The sequence below is a fragment of the Cibotium barometz genome, chromosome 9 (genome assembly GCF_041138505.1).
Source record: "Cibotium barometz isolate CiBa-2024 chromosome 9, ASM4113850v1, whole genome shotgun sequence".
NCBI lineage: Eukaryota > Viridiplantae > Streptophyta > Polypodiopsida > Cyatheales > Cibotiaceae > Cibotium > Cibotium barometz.
The window spans coordinates 58,238,275-58,250,227 of record NC_141054.1 but is presented as its reverse complement, the minus strand read 5'-3'; positions in this window follow the sequence as shown (position 1 = coordinate 58,250,227).

Genomic DNA, 11,953 nt, shown 5'->3' with positions numbered 1-11,953 from the left:
TGGGTGTTCCAGATTTGCCATGGCCATACTCTTTACCAGTTCTGATTTTCCACGGCCGTTCTAAGTTCGCTATGGCCATTCCAACTCACATAGTGAAATGCCCCGACCATTCCATCCTCGACCATCTGCTGGGCATTTGGAATTTACCATGGCCAATACTAAATTTTAATGAAGAGGCCCCTACCCGTTCCCTTCACAACCCGTTTGGCATGCCCATTCCAACCGATGCGGACGCTCGTTCCTTTCAACTTTTGGAAGCAAACACCTGTTCCCTTCTCCATTACACAAGCCCATGCCCAGACCAACACTCAATTTGGAGCCATGCCCATTTGCTCTTGTTTTCCAACTGCCAAACAACGACCGCTCGCTTGAGTTGTTGCACCTGTTCACTCCTGTTTTCCAACTGCCATGGCTGTATGCCACGGCCATACCCTTCTGCAAAACCTATAAATATGGCCTCTTTTCCTCTGTTTCAGCCTTCTTTGCAGCCAAACGCTCTCACACCCTCACACCTGCTCTCTACCAATCTGATAGTTTAGACTCGTCCAGGGAGCTCCTCCACCATACCTGCATCATCAAGAGAAAGCGAAACGTAGGGGGCAAATTTTAGGAGTATGCCTGGCACCCCACATAGTTATCTCATCTAGGAGAGGCCTTGATGAAGCAGGTGAATTGCCACACAATGCACTCCCTCATAAAGAATAACCACAAGGTGGAACACAAGCTCCTATATTTCACCGGGCCATGCTACAGGGGCAATTACAGCCGACCCTACAGTTGTACAAAAGCTGGAGCACAACTGGGCCTGGGGATATTATCTAATATGAAGCCATGTGGGGAAAATCTCTACAACAACCTTTATTTCACAGAGACTTATAATGCCAACCTTCATACAGGCGAGGTTTTGGACGATGATGGAGGCAGAGACACAAGCCCAGCTCCGCATTGAGCTCATAAGAGATGCCCTGCACCTCCCCAGCCTGGACCAGCCCTATGTCAGGCTCACCAATGCCCCCAAGCTGACCAGGAGATTATACAAAGGCATCCCAAACAAAGATGGAGTGGAGTGGGCCAACATCACACAAGAGGATCTGATCATGCCAGCCTAGCCCCTGTAGTTTTTGCTTACTACTCGCTGGAAATATAGGTTTAGCAGGTGCAGCATGACCACATTGGCACGTGTGCACCAAGACCAAATGGTGAATTAGGCAGAGTACCTCTTCAAAGAGCTTCATATGCAGTATGTTTCGAACCCCCAAGGGCAGTTGTTGGCAGTGGCCACACTACTTATGAAGGTGCTCTATCATGACGCTGGGTGGTAGGAGCCGCCCTGTGCTATACAGCTAAGTGGCCCCGATGCAGTCATTTACATCTCTGCCCCCCGCCATAGACAGCTTCTAGCTCCCCACCAGTAAAGAGGCAACACCAAGAACCCACGAGACGATCATAAAACAGGTACCCCCATCGCCCATTCTGGGACCTACCCAAGACAAGCTGGTAGCTCAAGAAGCACACAGAACGGGTGAAGGAGAAAAAACAAAAACATGATTTCTTCTAGCAAAACTTATTTGAGAAGCCCCCTCTGGAACATTTTACAAATTTTCCTCCATTATCAGAAGTTGGACCCTCCTCCCCCAATGCAGCTTAGCAGAATATAGTAAATAGCCTCTGCTGGACGTGATCAAGGAGTTTTCGCGACTTACGCCTAAAAAGTGTTCATGCAGCCCATGATGACGTGCCCAATTTTTCCTTGGGATTTTCACACATGGCCAAAGAGATAATCACACAAATGATGGATTGCATCTACCGTCAACAGGAGGTGGTTGATGTTCCTCAGAGGGAGATGCTGCTACCTAGGCACAGGAGAGACAGGTCTTTGAAGACCTCTACCAAGTCAATCTTTTAAACTTCCAGCCATAAAGCAAATTTGATGAGCAAACTAAGCAGCTTGGGCATGCCCTTGCCCAAATTACAGACCTCCAATAGCAACTCCAACACGCACATGAAGCTAGATCAAGCCAAGGCTGCGGAGGAGGCCTTTCGACCAAACCAAGCTCAAGTTTCAGCAATACCATGAAGTCTTAGTAGGCAGCATCCACCAGCTAGAGGAGAAACTTGGCAACGATGAAGCCCAAGTAGCACAACCACCTTTCACCCCCTTTGCTCCTTGCTCCAATACCCTAGATTGCAAGGTGGACACTTTGATGGATACATCCATGTAGCTCCATGCCCTTACCCTCCCCCCACAAAGCCCATACTAGCTTATTGGCCTCCACTTCAAGAGCATCCTGCTCAGCCTCCTCCAGCACAACCTCTACTTGAATGAGCCCTTATCCCTATCTCCAGTATCACCCTCCTCCCCCACTTCTACTTTCAGGGCATTCTCTCTTTCCACCACCCCCACGACTTCTACGAACTCCCTCAACACCCTCTCCAAGCCATTTTGACCAGCTGGAATCTCCTCCTCTGTTTTGGCTTCCCCTCCGACCCCGTAGGTCTTATAGACCTATCTGTTCCAGATGGTCTCTGCCCATACCCCTACCCCTCCCAGCTTTCGACTAAGGCCTTAGTCGATCTATAGAATATTGACTGGCATCAGCCCTCCCCACAAAACCTCAAAGAGGGCGAGATTCTACCGTCGCCACCACTGGAACGTGAGGAGGTCAACCCTCTGCTCAACCCTCTTAACTGACGGGACCCCCTTGATCACACGGAGTTTGAGCAGGCGATTGCCATCCTACTCAATCAATAACTCCAAACAGAACCCATCACCTGCATAGCGGACCGCATGGACATCCATGTCCTGCGCCCTTACCTTGAAGCCAAGCATTGCATGTGGTGGCGTGAACACCCACCAAGAGAGCAGGGAGGATACCACCGGCCACTCATTGCTCGCCCCATCACGCTCAAACTCATGGGCGAGCAGCCGGCCTAGAGGTGCTCCTTCGAGTTCACACCTTTCATCTGGAAACGTTGCAATGTGCCCCGCACACTCCACATCAGCCCAGACAAGCTCCCTATATGACGACGGTGGGCATGGAATGTTTTCCATGAGGAGCAGAAGAAGAACCCCAAGCTGAAGTTCAACTTTTCGTGGTTTGCTCCTACGACGGTGCAGCAATCCTGCAGCACAGAAGACACAATGATCCGGCACTTCAACAAATTGATCCGCCGCCGACCAAGTCGTCCTGGACCCAGTCCGTGAGCGCAAAAACAATCCAATTTTTCCACTTGATCATCACGTTGCTGGAGTCATTCCCCGATTGGGACCACTACCACATGAAAGCGCATAGGGGTTGGCCTTCGACATCAACAAAGGCCCAACCCTCAAGCAGATTTTTGTCTACTATGAGCAGATCATGTGGATGCCCGCCTGGCGCTTGCAGACCTTTCAAGATATGATGAAGACGACCTTCTGGACTAGCTACAAGGTCTTCCATCGAGCCCCCCTAGTCCAACCTCGCGCCACGACTCCATCCGAACCTACTCTATCTACTAAAGATAGAGTAGGCCAGCTCCCAAGGACGGACCTGCAACAATAGGGAGGGGGTATGTTAACCACTCTAGTTAACATGACCTTTAGCATGGCTACACTATTTGTAATCTATCTTTTGTAACCACACAATGCGCTTATTGTATAAGAGACATGGGATGACTGAACTTACAGCTTATGTAATGCCGATCATGAGGAATAGTTGTACATAGAGCTAGAAAGACTAGTTTTGGGCCCCCAATTGTCAATGGGCAGTCGGCTACACTATTTGTAATCTATCTTTTGTAACCACACAATGCGCTTATTGTATAAGAGACATGGGATGACTGAACTTACAGCTTTAGGGAGGGGGTATGTTAACCACTCTAGTTAACATGACCTTTAGCATGGCTACACTATTTGTAATCTATCTTTTGTAACCACACAATGCGCTTATTGTATAAGAGACATGGGATGACTGAACTTACAGCTTATGTAATGCCGATCATGAGGAATAGTTGTACATAGAGCTAGAAAGACTAGTTTTGGGCTCCCAATTGTCAATGGGCAGTCGGCCATTGTAGCTATGAGCTCTTGTATATAAGTCATTTTATGAAATATGAAAAGGGAAAATCCCATAAGTCTCATTGGAGCTTGCATCTTCTCTCTCTCTCTCTCTCTCTCTCATTTGAGCTTGTGAATGCTTGTAAGCTTGTGTTCTTGCTTGCTTGCAAGTTTGATTGTCAATGTATGTAAGTAGGGATGGTAATGCTCTCATTTCTCTTCCTCTCGACCCTCTCATTATCTACCAAGCCCCTTTTTCATGCTAGTTGCGTGAGGTGAAGGCTGAGCTCTCCATAGTGCCCTCCTTCTTGCTCTCTACCTAACCATTGGATCTCTTCTTGGGTGACAAGAAGAGGTGGAGTGAGCCCCTAGCGGCTTCAGATCGAGGAGTTAAGCCTCTTAGGGTTGGCTAAGTGCAACTGTCCGGACTCGACCCTTGCATGTATCTCTGTTCTCTTCTCTTTCCTTCTTGTGTGTGCAAGGTACCATGTTATATTAACACTTGTCATCCAATCACCCACCCCAAGTCATCCCCTTCCACTAACCACCATCACCCTGCTCTCTGACCAACATAAAACCATGCCACCTAAAAAGAGGCCTCTCCCCATGGTGAATATACAATTTCCTCACAAAACCTCATCAACACCAAGCTTTGTAGCTACCAAAACCCACATCAAAGCACCCACCACCATTGCTACCGGGCTTGTGACCTATTCCAGAAGCAACAAATGGCAAACCCCAAGTTGTAGTATAACTTTCCATGGTTTGCCCCACCAACATCCCAGATCCCATGCACAAAGACCCCCATGATCACCAAGATGCATGCCTTCAGACAGATATAATCAAGTCCTTGAACAAGTGATCATGGCCACAATCCACTTCTTCAACTTAATTATCATGCTTTTGGTGGAGGCCTTCCCAAATTGGAACCACTACTATATGAGGGCAGCCAAGGCCTTGCTTTCAATCTCAACAAAGGCTCAACATTGAAGCAATTGTTTGGCTACTATGCGCGCATCCAATGGATGCATGCCTAGCACCTCTGGAAACTTTCGAAGATATGATGGAGACCACGTTTTGGACTAGCTACAAGGTATTCCATTGATTCCCCCTGCATCCCAAGTCGTGGTACAACTTCATCCCATCTGCTTCATCCACTAACTGCTGAGTCTCCTTGACAGCTCCGAGGATGGATCTTAATTAGGGAGGGGGATAACTCATTATTATGTAACCGCGCCAAGCGCGTCACGAAAAAGATATATGGGATGACCGAGCTTATGACTTGTGTAATGCTAGTCTTACAGGAATAAGCCTAGGTGTACATAGAGCTAGGAAATCAGTTTTGGGCCTCCAATTGTTAAATGGGCGGCCGGCCATTGTAAAAAGTGGGCTCATGTATATAAGTGATTTATGAAATATGAAAAGGGACAGGATAGAGGCGATGAGATGGAAGTAAATCGGATAGATATGAATGATAAAGGATGTGAATGAATGATATGGGATGTGAATGACACAATTGAGTTTTGCCTTCTCTCACTCTCTTTGTGGCTATGGTGGTAGGCTTGTGTTTGTTGATGCATGCTTGCTTGATTGTGGTTGTCTGCATGTAGGGTTCTTGTTTTGCTTCCTCTTCTCCCTCTCCTTGTCTTCTTCTTCCTGAGATCGCTCTTGCACATACATAGGCACGGAGTAGAGGTTAAGCTCTCCATAGCTCCCTTCCTCCTTTCTCTCTACCTATCTTGTGTGGAAGCTCCATTTGAATAACGCAAGTGGCGGTGGAGTGACCCCCTAGCGGCCTCACATTGTGCCTCACATTGGGTTGGCTAATTTCTAGTCTCCACACCCCGTCAACTCTGGCATCGTCTTCTTTCTCTTCTTCTCTCCCTCTCTTGTGTGCAAGGTAGTATGTTGATTTGGTTAACAAAGTCATCCAACTATCTCTAAAGCCCCTCGGTTGAATCTAAAAGGCGGACGATGTCATCCGCATAAAGTAGTAAGGGGATCAATATGCCTGCTAGTGTGAGACCAGCTCCACCTAGTCCATCAGTGAAGCTTGAAGTAGAGGCCAAAAAGAGTGGGTGATAGAGGGTTGTCTTGTTTCACTCCAATAGTGCTAGTAGAAAGCTCCTACGATGTACCTCTTGGGGTTCTCACATGTCCGATGAGACAGACTCATAAACGACGATGATGCTCCAAACAATGTCAAATGGGACTCCTAACTCCTATAGAAATGTAGTAGGCAAGATCAGGGTATAGTAACAAAAGCTTTACATAAATCTACAAAGCAACAGTAAATCCTTTGATGTCAGGCTATACCCTCCTCGTCGATAATGGCATGGAGGAGGGTGAAGATGTGGTCAAGGGTAGAGTAGCCCTATGAGGCTCTGCATCCATGTTTCTATGCAAATGAACTAAGCTCCATCTCTAGCACCAATCCATAGAATTTGGCCCCAATGTACATCATGTAACTCTTAGGATCAAGTGGATCTCCAACTTTTAGGATAGGGGTGATGGTGTTAGTAGACCAAGAGGGTGGAAATCCTTCACAAAACATGTAGGCTAGTAGGGGCACCAAGGTATCATCGGCATGTGAGATGTCCCTCAATATCATGGGCTCACCCATTACATGGTCTCTATGAATGTCCTCAAGGACCATGCTCTTTGTGAAGAAGAGGAAGGAGAGAGAGAGAGAGAGAGAGAGAGAGAGAGAGAGAGAGAGATGGGGGGAGAGAGAGAGAAAGAGAGGGAGGGAGGGATGCCCCATGAACCCAATGTGCATCTACTCTTTCTAGAAACTTTGCTTCTCTGTTGGGAGTTAGCACAAGTTCAGTTGTTGTTGGTTTTGACAAGAGAAGAGATACTCCCAATTGCTTGTAGTTTTGAGAGGACCTTTGTAGTCTCCATTCCCATTCTTGTAGAACCCAATGCAAGGAGGTATCATACTATTTGGTATTTAGTGGGCACTTCCATTCTCTGGGTTTCCATTTTCTTGCTTGGTCAACTTCTTGATTTCATGTCCCCAAATTTTTTGGGGCATTCCAAGAGTGGCACCTGTTGTCTGATCTATAGCCGGCATGGATGGAAGAGGTTTTATCCCTATAGGCTCATTGGGCTTTGGCTTTAACGTGCTTTTCTCCCCCTCATTCTGTTGTTGATGTCCACTTTATTACTCTTGACATTCTAGTTCCCCATGTCTTCTTATGCAATATGCTTGGCCACTCTTGTTCTATTGCTCTTATATCTTATCAGCTTCTCCATCTCATCCTTTAGGTTATTATACAAAATTTATGCCCATGCTATTGCATCCTCCCTCTAATGCCTTCACTAATCCATAGTCTTTCTCAGACATGCAAGATGGTTTGTGGACCAAGCTTTTCATCTCCACCACAAAAGTCGTATGTTTCTGTCTATCCTCGCCCAAGTTACCTATGATTTTGTACTCCTTGGCCCTTCCTTCCAGCAACCCGAGATGCTAGATGAGATCTTCATTGTTTGTTGCCTTTATTTCAATCTCACCCAGCTTGAACATTCCTCCCATGGCAGTTTTACGAATTCCTTGAGGCCTCCTCTCTAAAGCCATTTTGCATTCTTTTCAGCTTCTTTAAGGATAGCAAAGCTCATATGTTGGAAATGTTGGGACAATTGATTCGGTTGGTTGATGATAGAAAGCAAGGGACACATATAGCACCATTGTAGATGATAACAGTTCTCAAAAGGCTAAAAGTTATAATGAAGGGTATCATGCGGTTCTCATAGCCCACAAAGAGGTTGCAGTTACTAACGATCATTGGCTCTAGGTGCGCTTTTCAATGATCCAACCATGTACCTCCAAGATCCTCATGATTGAGCATGATCTCTCACTTTTTAATTATTTCTGTGAAGGCAAACAAAACAATAGAAATTATGAGGGAGTCGGAGTGGGCATTCACTGATATGACGTCCATACCCTTTTCCCTACGCTCACTATTTATGGCCATTTCCTTTGATATTATTGGCATCTCTAGCCCCACGACTGGCTCTTCCTCTCCCATTATCACATCAATCATTTAGTACATCATTCCTGATTTGAACTACCTCTTGGTCTGGATCTTCTAATACCGAATCCAATTTCTTGAGCAGTTTTTCCAAAACAAGCCCATGGTATGGCTTCAACCTATACCCATTGACTGGCTTTGGTAATCTTTTGCCATCTAGACCTTATAATTCAAATTTTCTTTATACCCAACCTCCTAAATATTTTGTATGGTCTAGTCAACTTTCCTAGGTGTGGTAATATCCGAGAATTGAACAACAGTAGCACCACAACACCTTCCTCAAAGATTTTTAATTTTGAGTTCCTGTCCACCTGGATCTTCCTTCTCTTTCGAACCACTTCAACTTTCCAGGCATTTTATAGCCCCTTATCTTCCAGCTTTAGGAGGTTCTCTATCTTATGCTTTTCATATTCGTACTACGGAGACACCTTTTTGCTATAGCTACTCTGAGGCTTAGCACTAGGAACTTCATAGACACAACAACCTCCAACCCATACACCATGCTAAAGGGTGTCAAACCTATGGTGTTATTGTAAGATGTTCTATGAATGCCCACAGTGTAGAATGCGGCTTCATGTCCCACTTTCTAGTTCTTATTTACAATCTTCACTAGTATTTCCTTCAAGATCCGGTTTATATACTAGCTTGTGGATAATACATAGTTGAATTCTTGTGTATCACCATGCGCTACTCCATCAATTTCTTGACTAACTCATTCAAGAAGCATGTCCCTTGGTCACTTACTAACTCGATTGAGCACCTAAGTTTTGTCATGATCACCACATGGGCCATTGATGGTAATTTGCAATCCCTCATCACCTTCGCTTCGACCCACTTTGTACAATAGTATGTTGCCATCATGATGTACTTGTTTCTTGTTCTTTGGAATGCAAGTTTGCATGGTCCTACAAAGTCTACGCCCCATTTTGAGAAAGTCTCAAGGGCAATACTGGGTCTAATGGCATTATGTCTAATGCGTTCAGTTGTCCCATCCTTTGACACGCACATTCTTTTGTAAAAGTGTGAGCATCCTTGAGTGTTGTTGGCCATCATGGACCTACCTAAAACACTTTTCTTCATGTTTCCTCTCCAGAGGAATGTCCTCCATTGACCCTATAGTGTTGCCCAACCACTACCATGAATGACTTACTCCTAAGTGTCAATTTCTTTCTTTTGTCTCTTGACAAATACTCCAAAAAGGATAAGTCAAATAGAAATTGCAACATCTCTTCATACCAATTTCACTTTTCACCATCCACTCCAAATAGTTGTGCATCTAGATAGCCATCCTCTACCCCTATTGGAGCTTCTCCAGACTCCAACCTGGAGAGGAATCTACTACTACAGCATGCTCATTCCCCGGGGTGTGCTTGATGGTGAAGTTGAACTCATGAAGCAATGAGGAAGAGAATGCTCCTACTACCAGTCCATGGACTAATGAATCTCCTTTCTTCAATGTCATGGCAGGCCAAGAGTTGAGCCTCACTAGCTTTCGTCCAAGATCGGGTTTGTTCACACCAGATACAGAAGCGCCTTATGGTCTACATGGAACTCAAACACATTCCCCAACAGATAGATCATCCCCAATGATTCATTTTGTGTGGTGGAATAGTTCCTCTTTGCTTCAGATAGTCTTCTGCTCACATAGTACGCGAGTCAAAACCATCCCTCTTGTGCTTCTTATAACATCAACCACCTTATGGCCAAATCTAAGGCATCCATGAAAGCATGGAGTGTGAGATAATAGCTGGGCGTGAAATCTAGCATCTTCATCAAATTTATGAATGCCTCCTAAGACCCCCCAGTCTAGACATACTCTGCATCCTTTCATGTCAAGCAATATAGAAGCATAGCCACATCAACTACAAACCTCATGAACCTGATGTGCCATTTGATCTAACTTAGAAATTTGGCTAATTTCTTTGCATTTCTTGGGGCTTTCAATTTTATGATGGCTTCAATCTTGGCTGGATCCACAACCAATCCATCTGCTGCTAACACTATGTGTCCTAGTAGCAGGGACCCATACGTAACTGCAAAAGCACACTTTGTCTCTCTGCTTTTTTCCAAACATGCTAAAGTCATCCACAAAGACTCTCATGAAGGTGGTCGAGTATTTATTGAAGATCTCCAAAACCATCCTATCGAAAGTTATCGGTGTAATGTTTAACCAAAATGTTATCATATTGAAAGCAAATGCTCCCCATTCTGTGACAAATGTTATTTTCTCTTTGTCCTTTGTGGCCATCCGAACTTGATTATGCCCACTAAATCCATCCACAAAAACGAGTATCTCTCATGGCCTGCCCCACTACATCAACAAGGAGTATGTGAAAGTTATAGGAAATGGATCAATTGAGTTTCCTTAATCTATGTAGATTCTCTTCTTTCCATTCTTCTTTGGGACAATGACTATCGGTGATAAAAATTCTTCTTTCTCCACATGATATATGAATCCAACCTTCAACAACTTGTCTATTTCCTAGACTTGTCATGCATAGTTTGGATTCATCACGTATCTGCCTTATCAGATGGGTATCGTGTCTTCTAGATTAATCTTAATATGGTAGAAGCGTGGGCCGACTCTTTGCATGTCTATGTAGCTCCACGCATACGCATCCTTGTATTAGGTTAACAATTCTGCAATTCCTTCTTGAGATCTTACTCCCACCAATGCGAGGTTCTCGCTCATTACCCAAATTTATTTCTGTGAGCTCATTCTCCTCTGCACTCTAACGTTACACCTTTTTCCCTCTCCATTCAACTATTTGTGCAAGGATGGTCTTGTCCTTCTAACGACTCTTCTTGCCATTTTTCATAGTCTTGTGGTTCTTCTTCATTTGCTTCCTTTGGCAGGTAGCTCTTTCAATTGAACTATCTAGACTTATGGATAATATTTCAAAATTATCCGTACCACATCTACATCAATAGACAGAGCAAGGCTGGGTTTTCCCTCCAGATTTTCTCTTCATCATCATCCTCTATGCCTTTTAGGTAGTTTAACCCCTTTGCATCATGAAGAGGTCAGCTCGCCAAATTTATCTTATCCTTGGCTTCCACTGACACCTTGGCTTCTTTTTTCCCTTTTCTAATGAAAATCCAATGATTTTTCCAGTTCTACATGATTCTCCCACTCCTAAGCCACGGCCTCCCTAAGGGCCTAGAATAGGCTCCTAATATTTTTGCTATTATTTCGGAACAATAAATACCACATGAAATTGCATTCTACTATTTCAATTTCTTCTCCCCTAACAATGCCAACTCGATGAACCCTTTCTTTGATCGACCACTATCTCGAAACCGGGCCAGTTGCAATGTGGTGATCCTCATCTTCTTTGCTACGCCTCCAACATCATGTTCACACCAAACCCTCCATCCAAGATTACTTGGGACACCACCTGTTCTCTTATACTGACCCTTACATCAAGAACTGAATGTCGCAATCTTGTACTTTCTTCAGTCTTCCCATAGCTCTAATACAAAAAGCACAAGTTGTATGTCTATGACCAGGCACGTTGCAATAATAGAAGTTAATCATGCTCCTTTATAGCCAAACCTTCCACCTCCAGCTTCTCTTCCTTAAACGTGGTTATTTTGAGGTGCAATGGCTATCATATTGATGTTTGGTGATGGTTGTTGATGTTAATGCCTCTCCATCACCCTAGGATTCTGAATCCTAGTATTATAGTAGTAGTTGTTAGTGATGTTCTTCTTCTTGTTACAGATGGTGCATACCTAAGCTAGGAGAAGCTGGCACTCCTCCTTAGTGTCACCCTGATTTTTGCACTTTGTACACCAGACATCCGTCCTTGGTCCAGTTTCATTTTCCGACAAGCTTTGCCAGGGCAGCCTTTAGTTCTTCATGAACATCCACTGCCTGCTT